General features: G+C 39.7%; 1 protein-coding gene across 4 annotated transcripts in view; it reads left to right on the top strand.

Moving 5' to 3' along the window:
- Positions 1-893: 893 nt before the first annotated feature.
- slc4a2a (solute carrier family 4 member 2a) overlaps positions 894-20,561 on the top strand; it is a 64,029-nt gene continuing 44,361 nt past the window's right edge. For 3 of the 4 annotated variants that reach the window (XM_029253829.1, XM_018757752.2, XM_018757750.2), the window contains exon 1: positions 894-986. The gene's annotated coding sequence lies outside the window, so the exon portion shown is untranslated. Of the gene's footprint in view, positions 987-1,078; positions 1,136-20,561 lie in introns of those variants that run through there. The other variant, XM_029253830.1, reaches the window with a different exon arrangement.

The following is a 20,561-nucleotide window of genomic DNA, read 5'->3' as shown; positions in this document are numbered from 1 at the left end:
TCCCAAACCATGCAGCGATACAGCTGGTCAGGGTGCTCTCAGTGGTGTCGCTGTAGAAGAAGGTGTGTATGATGTGCGGTGGCACGCTCGCCCTCCTCAGCATCTGCAGGAAGTACAGGCGATGCTGGGCTTTCTTGGCCAGTGATGCAGCGTTGTGGTCCAGGAGAGGTCATCGGTGATGTGCACCCCCGGGAATCTGGTGCCGCTGACTCCCTCTATGGGCGAACCACCGATGGTCGGCGGAGGATGAAGGGTATGAGCTCTCCTGAACTCGGTGACAATCTTTTGCGTTTCTCCTCCTCTCCCGGTGATGTTTCATCATTGTTACTGGTGAGACCCATGGTTGTGTCATCAGTGAGCTTAATGATGTTGTTGGAGCTGCATCTTGCACCACAGTCATACTGTATGACATATAGACATATGACATTTTCTGCTACAGTCAATAATAAAACCTGATCTAATACATGAAGGGGGCAGCTGCCTATAGAGCCAAAGCCTGCAGGTTCGAATCCCATCTCTAGGTGTAGTACTCATGAGCAAGGTACTTATTCTGAATTACTCTAAAAACTACTCAGCTCAACTGTATAAACAGGCAAATGAAATAAGCGCAGTTCCATTAACATTGTGAGTCGCTTTGGAGAAAAGCGTCGGATAAATAAATGTAAATTAAGTAGTGCAATGGAAAGAATGGCATTGAAATGTTGTAAAAATGGAGTGAAACAAACTCCTCCAGCCGTGAATGCGATGCTCAAGGAGAAAGGTGTGTCCGCCGCCTCGCGAACACGCGGCTGTAAGCGCGGCCACGTCTTCCCTCAGACGTGCCCGCTCTGGATTTTGGCAGTGAGCGCGCACGCAATCCCCCCCCGACCTTCCTGTTTGCCGGGCAACACGTCTGTGAGCGCGCACGCAGCGTCTGCCGTTGTCCTCGTGAGTGGGTTTTGAAAAGCCGTACGAAGAGGGAGCGACGGAAAAGAATTGTCAGTCAGGTAAGGCTGACTTTCCGTAAATGAGCCTAGATAAGGATTTAAATGCCATTTTCCTGAGGTAAAAGCGAGCGGTCGTCACCTCAGCGACGAGCTAAATATAAGAAAAAAGTTGAAAATAATGGGTGGAAAACCTGACAAGAAGTTGAATGGTAAAAGGAGGACGAGGGGGATGAGGCTGAGGGAAACGGGTTGGACGTGTCGTCGTGTGGTAAAGACACGACCCGGCTCGCTCGACGAGCTCTGACGAAGCAGTCGCCTAGACTAGTCTAATGTATTTTGGGTAGAAAATGCTGCACCGTACCACCATGTTACAAGCGGACAGTTTTCTTGCGGTTTGGGGAGGGCGAGATGCCGAAGGGACACTGACTCACTCACTGACTGTCGTGTCGGTCGCCGCCGGGCGGCTGAGTCTGACTCAGTCAGTGAGCGGTTGGGCTCGGTTAGGGAATAATTGCGCTCATCTCGCGCTTTACTCGAATTTTCTGTGTGAAAACTGTTGCTAACTAGCTAGCTGGTTTTTTTTTTTTTAAACTTTAAAGAATGGTTTACGGACCGGTGATGTCACTTTTTTTTTTTCGTCAGCTCACTGACTGTGTTTGTTTGTTTTATGTAACACACACCGACGAGTGTGTAAAAAAAGTGTTCCTTACGTGTCTCCCAGCTCTCCATCCATCGCGGTCTGTACAGTCTCTGACAGAAAAACGGGAGAAGCAGAAGGTGGAATATTTTGCACCACGATCCCAACTTTGTTACAAAAAAGTGTGTGTGATTATCATTTCACTGGATGATTCTGGTATACACGCAACACACTCAGTTCCTGGTTCTTGGTGGTTCGCTGTCTCTGGTTTCAGTGTTTCACAGTTCCTGATTTGTCCACGAAAGCTTCCCATTTGGAGTCCTCCTGGTACCTGTTTGAGCACCCTCTTCAACGGTGCTGTTGGATTTCAGTTCATTTAAAAATGTAGCCAAACGCAAATGACTTCATTCAAAAAGGACGGTAACAGCAGCCTGTAACAAAAGCCACCCTAACCAGCCATGTGACCCTTCAGGAACAGGTTTGTTTTTTTTTTTTGTTTTTTTTTTTATAAAGTGTTTTGGAAGACAGGGGGAAAAGTTCTGAACGTGATCTCTGTGATGATCTAAACATAACTTGGATAGCTTTAGATTTGCGTTTTTTTTTTTTTTTTTTTTTGCATCTGTTGTTTGCAGCTGTTTTTCTGCAGACGAACACTTGTGGGCAGTGTTACGAATGGTTACTTGAGGACAGGTTGTGTGTGTGTGTGTGTGTGTGTGTGTGTGTGTGTGTCCATTTATTTGCCTGTTAAAATGTTAGAAATGAATAATTACAAATATGTGTAACGGCCCAGTTCTGCATTTCATGTACCATCTCTGGTGCTTGGATTTTTATTTTTGGGTTTTAAAAGTTGTTTGCTTCATTCAATATTATTGAGCCCTTGGTGATAGCTTTAAAAGGCCCCGATATCCAGGAAAAGGGTTGGTTGTTTGCTGCTCTTCAGTGGTTAAGTCTGAAGGAACTTGTGATGTAAGAAATTACTTGAATGTTATACTGGATTCCTGTTTTGTGTCAGTCTAATGCAAGAACAATTAGTATTTACTTCTTGCTCTTCAGTGCTTCTCTGTAGTTGATTTCTGTGCAGAAGTCTCTGAAACTGGACTCTTGTGAGTAGAGTGCCAGCATGCCACCTGGTTCCAAAGAGCTAGAAGAGAGCCTGTATTTGTTTTCACTTGCAATGTTTAAGTTGGCGCGCGGTGGCGCAGTGGGTTGGACCAGGTCCTGCTCTCCAGTGGGTCTGGGGTTTGAGTCCCGCTTGGGGTCCCCTGCGATGGACTGGCGTCCCGTCCTCGGTGTGTCCTCTCCCCCTCCAGTCTTACGCCCCGAGTTGCCGGGTTAGGCTCCGGTTCCCCGCGACCCCGTATGGGACAAGTGGTTCTGAAAATGTGTGTGTGTTTAAGTTGGGAAAAATGTCAATAATGTTAAGTGGGGAGGACCTAAAGAAAACCTTGTTGATACAACAGTTGCCAGTATTTGTGATTGATCATTTGCAGCGATCTAGACATTGGGCCATAGTTTTTGTGCTCCACAGTGTTAAGTTCAACCCCATACTCTGTTTGAATCCTTTTTGTTGGCTTGTGTAGTAGTTGGTGTTAGTATTTTGTGTCATGATGGACAGGGGGCATAGGTCTGGACAGCTGGATGTGGGTGCAGCAGCTCCTGCTCTGTGGGCGGTTTAGGGTTGTTGTCATGACTTGGATGACTACTGTACACTCCTCCCCCACCTCTGGCCTATGGTTTCAGGCTCTTCTGCTGATTTCCCAACTGTAACTTTAAACATGTGGAAGAATCCATTCTGTTCCTGAGAAGTCCTTATGCAGCAAAACTGACTGTGATTGGACTTAGTAGACTAGGGGGTTGGAGGGGTTGAAAATACCTGGCCTGACTCCACAAGCTTCATATTTTCATTATCTGCCTCTCCAGTGTCCTTCATCATATCCCAGAAAGTCAAGATTTTTTGCTTTTGGCCACAGTTTAATATGACCTTCTTACAAAATATGAAAAAACTGTTTTTTAAAAAAAAAAAAAGTGCTCAGTGATTAACACTGTGAAAGACACGAGTTAAAAACAGCTCCATAAAAAATGCACTAGTGGTTTATTATGTTAAATTGTGTGACTTAGTGCCAATAAGGTTTTAAAATGGAAAAGGAAGATTTTGTTTGTGACAGTAAATGACTGAGATGGTAACTGGGCAATTACAGGTGGTTTTGGATGAAATGCATAATTCTTTACTTTTTTTTTTTTTTAAATTTGTCTTTACAGAATTCTTATCTTCTTTAATTAGTTGTCAGTTTTTTACCAGTTTATGATATTGGTGTGTTATCAGAAGCTGTTGTGATTTTACACTTTGCTGTTTGATGTGTTTTGGTGGAAAATGTTAAGAAATCCACTGCTCTGTAGTAAATCAGGATCACTGCCATAGTATTCGTGTTTTTTTTCCATTGTTAAAATGAATGACTTTTCACTTTCTGTAATGACATTATATGAATGGTCCAGCAATAATTTTTTTTCCTGCTGGATCACAGGAGCTCAGTTAAACGATTATGTCAGGTCAGACTTTTTTTTTTTTTTTTTTTTTTTTTTCCCCCCTCTCCTTATTTCTTTTCAGTTACTCTGAATTGCTCTAGGTGAGTCTGGGATTTGAGTCCTGCTTGGTGTGCCTTGCGACAGACTGGCGTCCCATCCAGGGTGTGTCCCCTCGACCTCCAGCCTTGTGCCCTTTGTTGCCAGTTTAGGCTTCCGGTTTGCCGCAACCCTGTTCGGGACAAGCAGTTGTAGACATTCTAAGTTGCTTTGAAGAAAAGCGTCAGCTAAATGAATGTGTGTGTGTGTGTGTGTGTGTGTGTGTGTGTGAATTGCTCTATGAACCAATTTAATATGTATATGCATTTATACATACAGTGCAGTGAAAAAATATTTACCCCCATCCTAATTTTTTTTTCTGTATATCTCATACTAAATTGTTTCAGAAAGTAAAACAAAATCTAACAAAGGCAACCTGAGTAAACACAAAATACAGTTTTTAAATGATATTTATTGAAGCAAAACAGTTACCCAATACCAACTGGCCCTGTGTGAAAATGTATTTGCCCTTGTAGATTTCCTCAAATCTATGGAACTGCATTCATAATGGGGTTCGGCTGGACTAAATGCAACCAGGCATGATTACTGCCAGTCCCATTCAATCAAATCAACACTTTAAATAGAACTTTTTTAACAGCATGAAGCTGGTTAAAAGGTCTTACACAGTAACATGCTGTGCCAAAGTTGAAAGAAATTCCAAAAATCCCAAGGAAGAAGGTGATTGAAATACATCAGTCTTGGAAGGGTTGCAAAGCTATTTCAAAGGCTCTGGGACTCCGAAGCACCACACTGAAAGCCATTGTCTCCAAGTGGAAAAAACACGGCACAGTAGCGAACCTTCTCAGAAGTGGCTGACCTTCCAAAATTCCACCAAGAGCACAGCGACGACTCATCCAGGAAGTCACAAAAGAGCCAAGGACAACATCGAAGGAACTACAGGCATCTCTTGTATCAATAAAGGTCACTCTTCAAGACTCCACTATCAGAAAGACACTGGACAAAAATGGCATCCATGGAAAAGTGGCAAGGCGAAAACCACTGCTGACCCAGAAGAACATTAAGGCTTGTCTGAATTTTGCCAAAACACACTTGATGATCCTCAAACCTTTTGCAAGAATACTCTTAGGAATGGTGAGTCAAAAGTGGAACCGTTTGGAAGACAGGTTCCGTTACATTTGGCGTAAACCAAACACCGAATTCCACAAAAAGGGTATCGTATGTATAGTCAAGCATGGTGGTGGCAGTGTGATGGTGTGGGGATGCTTTGTTGCTTCAGGTTCTGGGCAACTTGCAATAAGTGAGGGAAATATAAATTCTGCTCTCTACCAGAAAATCCTGAAGGAGAATGTCCGGTCTTCAGTCCATAAGTTGAAACAAGCGCAACTGTATTATGCAGCAAGACAATGATCCAAAGCATAGGAATAAGTCCACCTCCGAATGGCTCAAAAAAAGCAAAATTAAAAGTTTTGCAATGGCTTAGTCAAAGTCCAGACTTGAACCCAATTGAGATGCTGTGGCAGGACCTTGAACGGACAGTTCATGCTTGAAAACCCTCCAATGTGGCTGAATTAAAGCAGTTCTGCAAAAAAAAGAGTGGGCCGGAATTCTACCACAGCGCTATGAAAGACTGATCTCCAGTTGTCGGAAGCATTTGGTTACAGTTATTACTGTTAAAGGTGGCACAACCAGACTTTAAGTTTGAGGGCATTTAGTTTTTCACATGGGTGATAAGTGTTAACTTTTTTGCTTCAATTAAAAAAAATTCAAAACTATTCTGTTTGCTCAGCTTGCCAATGTTTATTGTATTATGTTTGAAGATCTGAAACTATTTAGTATGAGAGATACACAAAAACAGAAGAAATCAGGATGGGGGCAGTTGAGAGACACCAAATGTGTCAGACTGGGAGGAAACCCACACAATCCTGAAGAGAGGGGGGAGATTTATTTGTGAGTGGCCTTTATGTGCCTTTTTATTCTTTGTATATTTTTGTTGTCATAGTTTATTTAGAAGTACATTAATACCTCCATTAGCTCTCTAGATGCATTACTGAGAAATAGGGTGCTGAAAAACTGCAACATGCGGTCGTTAATACTACGCATCTGTATTGCATAAATACTGATGTGTACACTGAAAGAGGTTATTTTAATTTGAAATATACTACATGCATGCATGGGGAACCCTGGGAAAACAGATATGACAGATGACCAAGGTGGATGTGACAAATTTTTTTTAAATGTGGGTGCCTCTCAGCTCCTGAGCTGCTTGACGGGCATGGGGTTCAAGTCCAGCTCAGGCTGTGTGGATTTTTTCATGTTTTTCACTGTTTGCATCTGCTAAATATTCATGGAAGAAGGCACTTGCAAACCACCTGTATTGTTCCCGTGTCTTGGAAACCATCCGAGTGGACCTTGTGAGTCAGAGTACTATCCATCCATTATGATAAATACTGAAAGGGCTACAATGAGAATGGTATAGCGAAACGGTGCAATGTGCGGTAGAACTAAAGGAGATTTGTGTAATTACAATTTTTTTGTAAACAAGTTTAGTATTATGTTTTGTTTTGTATAAGCGTCTTTGAACTGTAGGGGAAATTAGAAAACCTGGAGGAAATTCACACTTAAACTGCGTGGTATGTAACAGCTACGGAAGAGCTGAGTGAGTGTAGGTAGATAGCTGAACAGTATTGCAGAGCAGTAAAGGGTAGCTGTCTTATGCTGTTATCATAAGGAACTATATCAATCTTGAAGTAATCTTGTCCATTGTAATGGGATTTTATGATAATTTAGCAAAAATAGGTGTTAATTTTGGGGATCTTAGAAGCTAGTTTTATCATTTAAACTCCTGATAATTGAGTAACAGTTAGGTACAGGTCGTGTCTAACATCAGTTAGTCAAATGTTTGTCTTAGTATATACTAAGGATTACACAACTGCGGATTTTTTAAAGTTGACAGTTATGTGATGAAAGTTGTTAATGTCAACTAATCGCTGATGACGTCATGAATAAAAAATGGGAGAGGGGAATGCTTTGCAACAACCAATAGTCTGTATTCTCAAACTGAATGCATATGCTGACCAGACAGCTCATACATTTTGTGTGTGTGTGTGTGTGTGTGTGTGTGTGTATATTATATAGAAAACAGATAAGATGGGATATCATATCCAGATTAAAAAAATGCAGGTTTTTTGTTTTAAAAATGAAAAGTAAATTATGAATTAACTGTGTTTAAAAACCATTTTGTTATAGTTTCTTGCTGTCTAATTTTTTGACTGAATTTTGTGGTCTTCTTGAACAACCCACATGGAAACAAATTGAAACCGCCCATAACCCATCAGTGGCTTCATTGAACAAGCTGGCTTCACTCCAAGTGATTGGTCATAAGCACCTAGTGATCCATATTAACTTTTCAAAAGCAGCAAGAGAGTGTCCTCTTCTTACAGTGGGCCGCACACAAAATCTTTGGACACTCATTGCAGAACAACCCCCTGCAGCACCATGTTGTACTAGATTGTCTGCGATCTCTGAATATGTTGCTCTAGTTTGTATCATATTATTTATCATTTACGCAAATGGTTGTAGAGTGGACATTTTTTCCAAAGAAAAGGCCGCCAATGAAGCTCACTTTTACGTCTAGGTTAGGCTACTTGTTAGACGTTTACATTTATTTTTTTAGCAGACACTTCGCCAGAGCGACTTCCAGTGAACGCTATGTAGTGTTATCAGCTCACACACCTTATTCACCAAGGTGACTTACACTGCTAGATACACTACTTACACTTGGTCACTCATCCATGCACCAGTGGAACACGCTTTCTCTGTCACTCACATACTACAGGGGAACCTGAACAGCTTGTCTTTGTGAAGAAACCCACGCAGACAAGGGGAGAACATGCAAAATCCACACAAACCGAGTGGGGTTGATCAAATGTCCTCTCGCACCACCCAGGCGCTGTGAGATAAGTGTTATTGGAAATATTGCACACTTTAGGGCATTCATCATTCTTGGTACTGTGAGATTTTGATTTCTACACTTCGTATGATTAAATGAAGAGTAAATTAATAAAGTCCTTTTCTTTGTGTGCTCAAACAATAAAAAGCTTTTTCTCATTTTTCTGATAGTTAATAATTTGTTTTTCATTATTAGAACAAATGAAGGCATCGTAATTCACGTTTTGTTTTTCAATTTCGAATCAAAAAAACAAATGAACGAAACATACACGGTCTGATTTGGATCGTTCCTCTGCTAGTGTTAACGGATGCCTTTGCTTTCATATGAGTGTGCATTGCACTCCTGTACTTTTGTTGTACTTCAGGATGGGCTTGCATGTTTTGCAAGTGACAGTAGCACAGGCTTCATCTTTAGTGTGTATTTCCACACATTTGAAGAACCACTGCTGGTTTGCTGCAGTGACCCACCAGGCTCCTCACCTGTTGTCTTTATCGGAGGCATCCATGTTGTTAGTGTCATAATGACGTGATCAGTGACTAGTCGACGTCAAGCTTAAAGCATCATCGCAGAGCAGTAGAGTCGACAAATCAACTAGTCGGTGCAACCCCCTAGTATATAGTGTACTTTTCTATGCATCTGTGCATAAAAAAACATTAAACATTCCAGATATACTAAAGCATCCTTAACATAATACAATGTAATGATAACAATAATAAATATAACTAAGATGTTAATTCATTTAGCTGACTCTTTTCTCCAAAGTGACTTACAATGTTAAGGTCACAATTATTACATGTTTACAATCATTTACCCATTTATACAGCTGGGTAATTTTTACTGGAGCAATTTAGGGTAAGTACATTCCTCAAGGGTACCACAGCCGGAGGTGGGGATCGAACCTGTGGGTCCAAAGGCAGTAGCTCTAACCACTATGCTATTTATTGTATAAATACGCAGCTACGTCTTTATTGTAGAGAGAGGAGGAGGGGAAGAGAATGTGTGTGCATGTGTATGTATGAAAAACCTTAAAGAAACTTTAATAGGCTGTTGTGGGTTCGCTTGAGAGTGCTGGAGAGACAGGTTTCTCAAATAAGATTCCGCAACGAGGGGGTACAGGTGCGGCTTCTTTATATCCCGCTGCTCTGATTTGGGGTAGGTGTAGATGTTCAGGGCGAGGTCGTGGGTGTGACAGTCTGACTGAAAAGAATGAAGTGTTTGTCCTACCTCGAGCTCATGAGCCCATGAACCACTGTAAATGTGCAGTGTTTTGAGGTGCATCGCAAAGTAGCTGTCATGCACACGCCTCCCTGCCTGCAGCACAACCCCAAGCACCTGGTCACAGTCAACACAGCCAGGTATAAAAAGCACCAGTCCACTGCTTCCCGGTTCCAGAATTTCTTTGAAACAACCGTCCCTCTTGCGTTCATGACACTTCCACAGTGCTTTACCTGTCGTCCTCCATGTATCTCCTGCCTTGTTCCCTCGTCCGTCTCATTGTCCCTGTTCCTGTCTCCTATGGCACCGACCCTCGCTTCTTTTCATCAACCACGTCTTTGGATTCTCATCTCAAACGACGTCTGCACCTCGGATTTAAGCACGCTTGTCCCCGACTATGAGTTTTGTTAGCGATGTACATTTCGTGGAAAATAGTGTTTGCATTGCACTAGCAGAAAGAGACACTGATGCAGATGCATGATTAAGTACAGTTAGTTTCTTTTACCACATACACCAATGTTCATCACACAAGTAACTACATAAAACTTTATTAGAACAGTCACGATTCCTGATCACCTTCCTAGTTATTTCTTTCTTTTTTTTTTCTTCTTAAACAGAGGCATATGTTAATCGGATGTTTGTCACCTGGGAATTGCCTATAGTAACCTTGTTGAGGATGTTTTCCGCAAGTTACAGATCCAGTATGTCCTGGGGAAGAAACAGTTTTCTAAAATAAACTTATTGTGGTGGACTGTGTATTGCTGTTTTTGTTTATTTTGCCAGTAGTGCTGAGAACTTTTTTAAAAAAATTCCTAGTATTAACCTGCTTGGGTAACCTGCTGGTCATTGCAATAGACCCTTATCTTCTGAAGCGCACCCTTGAAAAAAAGTGTTGCAGTGTCAGTGGTAGGATGGTAGTGTAACATTAATATTTCCTGGTGAAGTTTCCTTTCAGATCTGAAAGCAGACTGTAGATTGTAGCATACGGATTGGGAGTTAAATTTGCCATTTGAGGAAATTTGTACAATATAATTTATTGCACTCTGGCAATTTGATCAAATCTTCTGTATCTGTGGTCACCTCCATGCTATACATTTTTTCCAAAAATTTCAACAAATTCATTTCCTTTCTGAATTTACAGTTATCTGCACAGTAATAGTGAAACAATGCAAAAATAATAAACTGTCTAGTTTTGGAATTTGGCACCTGTGGCCACAGCCACCCCATTTTAACTGTAAGCAAGACCATAACTCACAGTTCATGATTTAGGTCAATGATAGTTATTTGTTACTTTCATGCTACAGCTATGCGGGGTTTTCGGCTTATTAGTGTCTTCTCTTCTACAATGCAAAAAGCTAGGGCAAAAATATTTGCATAAGCAAAGTTCCTGAGTACAGTTTTTTTTTTTTTTTTTTAAAATGATCCTATGTATGCATTGTTGCAAAGCTTAGTCTATTGCAGTGGCAGACTGTTTTACCTGTATTAAAGGTGTAACATTGCTTCAGTTATCTGGTATAATCTTGGTAAATGTTTTTTTTTCTCCTGTCATTGCAGTTCCCTGATATTAGACAAGTTGCTTTGTACAGAATAGTAAATGTTTTGACTGTAATGGGCATTTTGGGCTGTGTGTGGTCTCTTGCTTTCCCAGATGGTATGAAAGTATTCACTGAGTGGATATTATGGTGTCTCACAATTTATTTAATTATTGTGTTCAGTATAAGCTGCTGGACGCATTCCCAAGATATGTGGTTTACGTGCTTTGCTACTCCTAGTGTCCTTGCCGCAGTGCTTTTGTTTTGATGAACCCCGGACCGACATTACAGGATGTTCAGTTGGTCAGACCTGTGATAACAGGAAAACAAGTAATGTAAACTGCTGACTTTTCATTCAGTGCTTAGGAGGCATGTGGCTTAGATGGCTTAGCAGATTGATTTGAGTTTCCAAGTGTGTTGTAGTTGTTAAACAGTACTGTGCGGGGGTGGCTCAGTACCAGCAGCAGGATACCTGCGGTCCACAGAAGCACAAGGCGTGATGGGTTAGGAATGAAGGGCATGGAAATACACATTTACCCATTCTGTGCTGTGCTCTTGTCCCAAAATAGTTTGTATGTTCTCTCTTCATTTATCCAGACCTCAGTCCCAGGACATAATTACAGTTGCCTTGATGGACAGGGAGTTGGAAAGTTCCTGCCCAACATCAGTGTTATTGATTTACCCCCACCCAAAACAAAAACTTTGTGCCCACACTGGCATGGCATGGAAGCAGTCTCTCTTAAATGTTGTCGGGTTATCTTTCAATATGTACTGTGACACCAGTGTCACAGTATATATTTTTAAAGTTCTTCACTATGTTGATTTTTCCGTCAATTATGATTAGTTACTTTGTTGATTATAAAAAAAACCACTAGTTTTTCTAGAATGTCATTTTTAGTTTGGTGCTTTACAGCCATTGGAAGATTCTAGAAGGCACCAGAAGATTCTAGAAAGTACCGAAACATTTTAGAAAGAATCAGATCCTAAAAGCTACTGGAATATTCGGTGCTTGGAAGCCAGTGCCAAAATTAGCTAATTTCAAGATTGTGGAAAAATTTACTAAAGTTTGACACATACTAAGAACTAAATGCCGAAAGTATGCTTAATCTAACAAAACTGAATGGGGAAAAATGCAAAAAAAATTAAATTAAATTTGTTACATTGTGTAGTTTTCTTAATCCTACATTCTTTGACAGGGCCAGGCAATCTTCTGAAATAATCAAAAAGTAGTGAATAGTTATCGTTTGAGGTATGTAAATCTTGTCTCACAACTGTGCATATCGGAAAGCATTCCAGAAATGTAACGGTTCCGATAGAAGCACTGGATTGCATTTCTTTCCTTAAACGACATTTCTCTTTGAACCCTGCACAATGCTGAGTGGAATTTTTGTATAGGTATGACAAAGACGCGAGAACAAAGCTCTAAATGAAACCCTTCCCAGTGTTAGCCTGTCTAAACTTCAGAACAAAATAGTGACAGTTCTTCCTCATATTAAATCTGTTTTTCTCTATTTTGTCCTTGGGTTTCCAGCTTTTCACTACAAGCTTATGTTGCTCTGTTTGAAGAGTTATTTAAAATAAGGGAATTTAAAACATGAAAGTAACGTTGTTTTGTACTGATGCAGGTCTTTTTGTTTCAGTTGGTTGTGGACATCTTGTTGTTCAAATCTAGAATTTCTGGTAATGATCAATTTCCATATTTTTTAATTTTTCAAAAAGCAAACCATGAAATTGCCTTATGTTCATTGTCCTCATTTTTTTTGCTCTGTGTCCTTTTGGGTGTCACACTCTTTTACTTGAAGGGCTGTTCAGTCACCCTCTGTGCTGTGTTTTAGCGGGTTTCGGCTAGTTCAACAGGTGCATTAGTTAATGGCAGCTGCCATTACTCTCCATAAGGCACAAAGTAATAGCCACTTGCTACACTATACACTCTGCCCTGTCTTGTACATTGTAGTGTACTAAGAGATGCTTTATGAGGTTCTTGGACTTCAAATCCCAATCGTGAATGTGCAGAGTAATTGTTTGCCCTGTTAATACAGCAGAGGAGCTCATCAGCTTAGGGGTTTCCACATCAGACAGAAGTATCCTTTGTATGATACACCCTTGTATGAGTAAATAATACCCTAATTGATCATTCACCAATGCAGAGTGCTTTATTCAGGTTTTTTCCTGGCCATTATGAAGCACATACAGTAAACCATCAGGACACTTCTTAGTAAGAGGCAGAAAGTGTAAGATCAGTGTAAAAATGTCTGTGAAGGAATGGGCTGGCACTTAGCGAAGTTAACATCTGTATCTATAGAAATTAAGTCAGTTTGTGACACCCCCCCTAAAAGTGGAGCTAGAAACTTCCTGCCAGGAGAAGCAACTCTAATCAATATGACCTAGCATCATGTACTACTGGTGAGTAACTGTGTGGACAAAGTAGGACTGCTTGTACCACATGCCTGTCTGCTTTCAGAGAACAGCTTGCAGGGTGGTTCAAGAACTGGTATTTTCTGTTAGCACTGCACCACCGTACTGCAGGCCCATGCTCCTTCCTGCCACATCAATGGTATTAGATTTGCACAAGCAGCATTTATCTCCTCCTGTGGTCTTGGCGACCCTATTCCCCTGCTTATGTGGTGGACCTATTTTCCCTTGGTTCTAGCCGGATGGATCAAGCCACAGCTGGCATGGCGTAAGTGGGAAGTCATGGTTGGAGGAGCATCGTGGTTCAGGGCAGGGTCCCTGTGTGCCTCATTAGCAGTGAACTCAGGTGGATAGGTTGAAGGGCATGGAATTCAAGAGGACGGGTTAACGGTACACACTTTACCAAGAATCCTTATCCCTTAGGTCACCATTTTGGGTAAAATGGCCAAGCTTCTGTCGTTACAAGGAATAATTGATAAGGCTTTCTTTTAAGCAGTGTATTTGAGTCCTACAGGTGTGTAAAAGAACCTCATGCTGAGGGTGAATGTGAAATTTACTTTCTGCTAATACATGTCCTCTCCTTTCTGTTCTTGGAAATCTAGGAATTGGGCATGACTTATGTTGCCTGATTCCTAAGCTCTATCTTTTTAATTGTCTAGTACTCTCTGTGGTATACTGCTTTGAGAGAACAAAAAAAATGTAACCAGACTTGCCTAATTAATTGCAATATATTTTCATCCCTTTTCAGTGCAAAAAGCACAATTAAAAATCTGTTCAGCCATGCATCTAAACTGTCATTGAAATAAGTACTGTTTCCATTCTGTTTAAATCTAATTTTCATAATAAGTGTATATGGATGTGAAAATTCAACAACAAAAATCTAATTCTTTTAAAGATTGTGTACTTTCACTGTCCAGTTCATAAATGGTTAAACAATTGGTTTGTGTATACAGAAGCGAAGCTTTCACTTTTTTGAGATAACTGGTATCTAAATAACATGTTGGAGTTTTAATTCCCATATCAGTAATTGGCCATAAAGGCAATGAATTGCATCTGCTGTGTTATTATTGATAAGACTACAAAGATCAGTGGGTTGTCCCAAGCAATCTGTCAATCCTAGCACATTGCCAAAATGTATGTCAGTTTGTTAGTTAATTTTTCTTCCCCTGAGACAACGTTGCCCGAATAAGATGGTTCACAGTACTCTCAGTATAGTACTCATAGTACTCAATGCACATTCAGACTGGGCCTGCAAGCCTGGTTTTAAATTGTTGTGATTAGTTCTAACAATATGTTCGGAGAGGAATGAACCAGAAACATTTGGCACTGTTAACAGTTAATGTGTTGTAGGAAAGCTGATCTCATTTGCACTGTCTGTTGTTCCAAAGTTAACATGAAATTAGTTTTTCATTAAAAATTAATCATAATTCATTATTTGTCTTGTAGACTTTAATGTGATGTCCTTTTCTATCCTATTGCTAGGCAGTATACAACAAATTATTAGGTAGAAATTTTGATTCTCTTCCATTCTGTTAATGCTTTTGTTTATACCGAAACTAATTACTGTCATCTGGTTCCAGATTTTGTTTGCTCTGTTGACTTAAAAAGAACACATAAGGAGTTCCATCATTCCATGAAGTGTGAGAAATGGATAAGCAGATAAGTTGTACCTGTAGAAGAGCACTGTGTGATTTTTTTTTTTTTAAATTTTTTTTTTCCCTCTCCTGTAGGAATCTGTCTTTACCCTTCCAGACAGTTCTTGATTCAGCTGGAATCCTGTCATTTATCAGGGAAATTAAGTGCCTGACACATGCCCTGTAAGGAATTGTTAAATGACTCTTCTCCCCATTCCCAATATGCAGTTGTGTCCAGGTGATACTGTCACTAATGGAGTGGAAGTTATTCCACACGCTCAACTGTGCCATCACAGAAATGCCAGGAAGAAATTCAAGTCACTTTCCGAAGTAGTTTGCTCATGTTAATGTTTAGGGATACATCGTGCTGGAGACTTTTCCATGAAACAAGTGGAAAAATTTAAGACGACAGGCACTGAATTCTGTGATAAACAGATATTAGCCTATACTTTTTATTAGTTGAAGAATTAAAATTTTGTGAAACTACTTTTCAGGTGATTGAACCATTCAGACCTTAGGAAAGGAATCTTTGTGACATTACAAGGCAGACAGGCAGCACATCCTTGCTGATGAGTAAGGAGTGGCAGAGGCCATGGCATGCTAAACATCAGGTTAGTCAGATCATAAAGGGAGTATCCCCACTGAAGGCGGACAGTATGAAATGTCAGTCTCTCCGCAGTTTCTCTCTGAATTTGTCAGCTGTTTCTGTTATGAGTTGGGGTTGTATTTTTTTCAAGTTTGTCTTGTGATAAGTGTATTAATTTTGTATTTATTGAATAGAACAAATGCATGTATATTAAATGATTCAGTTAAAAATCATAACTGGTAACATATTAACGCTGTTTAATTGTAGTGGCAGAGCTTGCAGTTTAGTGATCGTCAATGCATTTTAAATTGGAGTATATTATGGTGCAAATTAATCACAGTAGTGTTTTTTTTAATGATCTGTCTGTCCATGCGTATTTATGTTTAGAAATAGGTGTTTAGCATTGCTTTATTTATTTGACTAAGTTCTGGATATGTGAATTCAACATTTTTTGTGCTGCTTAGTGTTTCAGCCCAGTAGCAGCACAGTGCTTGGTGTTTGTAGTGAAACGTTTGTCATCCAGGCATCAGTGATTCAAAATCTGCAGGAAGAATAAAATGGAAAGCGGCAGCTGTCTCAGGCTCTGTGTCATGTCTGATAGCTGATGCCTGTACCAATGGCTAGCATGCACATATTATAGCAGGGGTCTCCAACCTTTTTGTGAGTGAGGGCTCCCTGAAGGGATAAAATAGAGAGCTACTTGTTTGATATACTCAAAAAATATATAATTTGTTATAATAAATATAAACACAATGGTGCTTTTTAAACTTTCAGTTAACAACATTATGCCAAAGGGATAATAAAATATCTTGATATCCAATCCTGGCATAAAAAATATTAATGATTTCTCACAAGTTGTTTTAATATTTTTTTTATTAAACAATCAATCCTGGAAAATATTCCAAGAAAATTTATTGAAATATGTACATTTATCATTTTTTTTTCTTTCACATTGCACTGAACACATTTCCCTACAGACTCATCGCACTGGAAAACCATTTGCACGAACCTAAGTCTTTCTTCAGTTGCTTTGTTACGTTCGCTGACATAGCAGTAACTCGTCTTGCGATTGTGTTCGCCTCGAGTTGAACATCGGAGAGTGCAGACATGATTTTATCTCCATTCTTGTGATCTTTAAACAGTGTGTTCGCTAGCACAGTCACGTTGCTCCCTTGACAATTTCGCCATCCGAGAGTGATTTTTTTGTGTTTTGTCAAAAAATGAGCAACCGGCCTATATGAAGCTTCGGTTGCAGCCTGTGTGACTTTTTAGTGGGTCTCTGGTTTTTTTTAAAAAAAAAAAAAAAAAAAAGGACTGCTGCCTGCGTAATGTTACTTTCAACTCGTTACCTTTTTCTTCTCTAAGTGATGTACCTGGTGGATAACAAACTGCTATTGAAGGTCTTGTGGATTGTGGTGAAAATGTCTCTCTGCATTGTGTTTCTTGGATACTGCGACGCTAGCCCCAGATGAGGCATACACTTTTACTTTTGCCTTTGTGACGAGAAATTCTCTCTCCCACTCCTCATCAAAGTAATGTCTTTTTGTTTTTTGCAGGACCTGGTGCACCATCAGCCATAATTAATCCTTTGTTGTTTTTTTGTTATAGTTGATTTCACCTTGTTTATGCCGTCAGCTCGCTACTGCCTCAATTCACAGCCTAGTATGAGAAACGTACTACGTACGTTAATAACATGCGTAAACTTCTAAATATTTAAATTTTTTAAATGATGATTTTATTTGATGTTATATGAAATGTTAACAACACTTTCATTTTTTGTAAGTATAATCAAAAACTAGAATCAAGAATTAAAATTAAGCCTATAGAACGTTGGAGACCACTGTATTATAGGCATCACGACAAATCTCATGTCGTGGCAGAATTCTTTATCTGCCTCACACAGTGTTCTAATAATATAAAATTCAATAAGTAGTATTAATGCAAGTGCAAGAACAATTTAGTATATACTCTTTGAAAGAAACACTTTTCCATTCACGCAGTCAAGAACAAATATAAATGTGTTTTCTTGGCTTACGGTAGGGGAAACAAACTTTTTCCATACGCAGGGCATGTATTCATGAAGCTTTTTATCTGAGCACATACTATGGGATATTTTTGGGAGGGCCTACAAAGTGCAAGTCTCCAGCAGGAGTGAGAAATTGAAGATTTTAGGCCGTGCGTGGTTTCTTACAGGTGGGTAGTGGGACAAAGAAGCACTGCTCCATGGGCCCCTGTGCTCCAAGTCTCCATCCCTACCCTCTGCAAGCGGGTTAAATTATTTAGGGATTAGGTGCTTGGGATGTGTGAGTACCCCATAACCGCATGTATGATCAATGGATTTTTTTTTTTTTTGGCTTTCCTCAAGTGGTGATGGTAAGGTTTTGTTGTTTCAGCTATTGTCCTTTCTAGATCAAAATGTTTCTGGGGAAAAATTAACTTCAGACTAATCTGTAGTGGAAGAATATTGATAATTTTTGATATCATATTTCAAAAAACAGATCAGTTCCAATGCATGTGTGTTTAAGCACGTCTCTCTGAATTTTTCCTTCAGCTGCTGCATGTTTTGTATGGGCAAGTGGTCACCCTGGAGTGGACACCCATGGAGAACCAAAATGTTTGTGTAAATTGATTCCTGGGAAATTTTCAAGGATAGCTGCTGGAGTCATCATTCTTTCCTGGTTTCAGAAGAAAAACGCCTGCCGTGTATGAAAAGTAGACTGGCTATGTCGAGGTAGAGTAACGCATCCCCTACCGAGTTCTAGGGTTATGAGAAGTCTGGGTTGTGGATGCAAGACGTGGTCATGACAATCCAATACCTTCTGCAGAAATTCTTGACTTCTGAGAACTGTGGAAACTACCTAGAATCACATGTGTAAATTGGTCCTACTGGCTACACTCTTAACTGCTGTTTCAAGATCTTACCATTTGGATTGTACTCTTGTTTTTGAACAAGGGTGAGCTCAGGATACTTATTAGTTCAGGAACCCCAAAAACAACTATCTTTGCTAGAAGCTGAGACATCCTATCTGTATGGGTACTAGAGGCCTTAAATGGCTAAATGACTGTGCTGCTTCACATCATTAACTTCAATGTAACGAGATTACTTCTAAAGCTGTGGCTATGTAAAACGGAGTAAATACAGCCTTCGCTAGTTAGAAAGATGCTTGTTACGTGCACGTTCAGTTGTTCAGCCTTTGAGAATTTGCGCTGCTCCATGCGTGGTTATCCACTTTTCTCTTGGTTTGGTGCTGCTCAGATCGTAACCTAATTACAGTAGTTGGACACACAGCTTTGTTTATACGTTGAGGATGGCGAGAAGTGCTGGAAAAATATAAAATGAGCGCTGCTCATAATCAAGAGCTAGTTTTTCTAGTTAGGATTGTAGCTTTATAACCTGAAGGTTACCAGTTTGATTCTCGTTAATGTTATGCTGAATTGCTCCAATAGTACTACCTTACTGTAGAAATTGGTAAAAAGTTATTAATGCAAAACAAACATAGTGAATTGCATCGGGTAAAGGCATCAGCTAAATAAGCATTTCAGTGTAAAGTTTTAAGTGTTGAAGCCAGTATGGTGAAATGATAAAATCTACCATTCTAAGTACTGTAGAACCCATTGTAGATGCATGTTACATTATTGATAAAGTTCTCACTTCAATTATTGATAAACTGTGACTGCTGTAACCTCACTACACTTCAATATTCCTTTAGACTTACCCTTTGTCTTCTACATGCATATATACAGCTGACAAATAATGTGAATATTAGTCCCGATTACTGGTTTAATCTAACTGAAAATTGTCCTGAAAATTGCCCTTTATACCAACGTACCCACTTCAGTCGTATAAATTTATGCAGTTCGTAACATGTTATGAAACTTGACATTAGGTAACTAATTTGAAAAAGGAAAACGTTCTTTATTAAGGCTAAGAATCATTTTTAATGGTTGTGTAGGTTTCGTGTTATGTTTTAGCAAACGTTAGTCTAGGAAAGAATTCAACTTAAAAAAAAAAAAAAAAAATCATGTTGAGAAATGAAAAGGGAAAGACCTTTGTCAGTATCTTCATTCCTGCGTTAAGGATGGATTTTCAGGAACAAGTTAGATTTGGATACTTCTTGTTGGGATATGCTTAATCTGAGCAAGTTTATGCCTGAACAGGAAATCTCAGTCATGATGGTAGGAACAAAAATAGATGGTTGGTTGGTGCACATACACTTCATCTAAAATCTATTGTTTTTATCACTGAAAATATTTTTCTTATGCCCTGTGACAGAATGGTGTCCTGTCCAAGGTATACCTTGCCTTATGCTCTTACGTTTCTGTGATAAGGACCAGACCACTGCAGCCCTGTACTGGACAAGCAGTTATTGATAAATGATGTAATGAATGTGTTAGATTTTTTTTTTTTGTGTCTTGCTCAATAGTTCAGCCTGTCATGGAACTGTGCATCATTTATTACTATAACAAACATCTAAACTGAAATGAAAGCAGAACTTTTAGGGATCCAGAGTTGTTTTTGCAGAATGCAGTTACATATTTTCTGAAGTCCGATATATCGACTCATGATACATGCCCTTTATTTTGCGGTAATAAGCAGGGGTCTCAATTTTGTAGGCTTTGAGAAACCTCAGTGGTTCCTCTGAGACCCCATTTATATGTATTCACTCTTAAGGCTCTCCCAAGACTCTCGTTAGCTAAGGTTCACCTGTTCCACTGAAGATGTAACTATATTGTCTGTTGCATGTCAAACCTTTGTAATCTGAGCAAAATTGCAGTATTGTACAAGCAGATATGCCAGGATCTGTGTGCAGCCTGTTTCAAGTTAACTTCCAGGAAGAGCAATAACAGGAAGGTGTGGAGACAGCAAAGTCTGGCTGTAAGGAGGCTCTGCTAGTATGTTTTTCAGCCAACTTCTTAGATGACGGGGTGCTACCGAAGAACTGTTCCTTGAAGTAGCACAATTAAAGTAAGAGGTTTTAAGATGGAACAAGTAATGGCATTAAACTTAGTCACAGGTGATAACATCAGGTTATAGAGAACTTTACATTGGCTTGGAATTAATGTACTGTTGTTAGTTTTCTGAGTTTTAT

The sequence above is a fragment of the Scleropages formosus genome, chromosome 7 (genome assembly GCF_900964775.1).
Source record: "Scleropages formosus chromosome 7, fSclFor1.1, whole genome shotgun sequence".
NCBI lineage: Eukaryota > Metazoa > Chordata > Actinopteri > Osteoglossiformes > Osteoglossidae > Scleropages > Scleropages formosus.
This window is presented reverse-complemented; position numbering and strand designations above follow the sequence as displayed.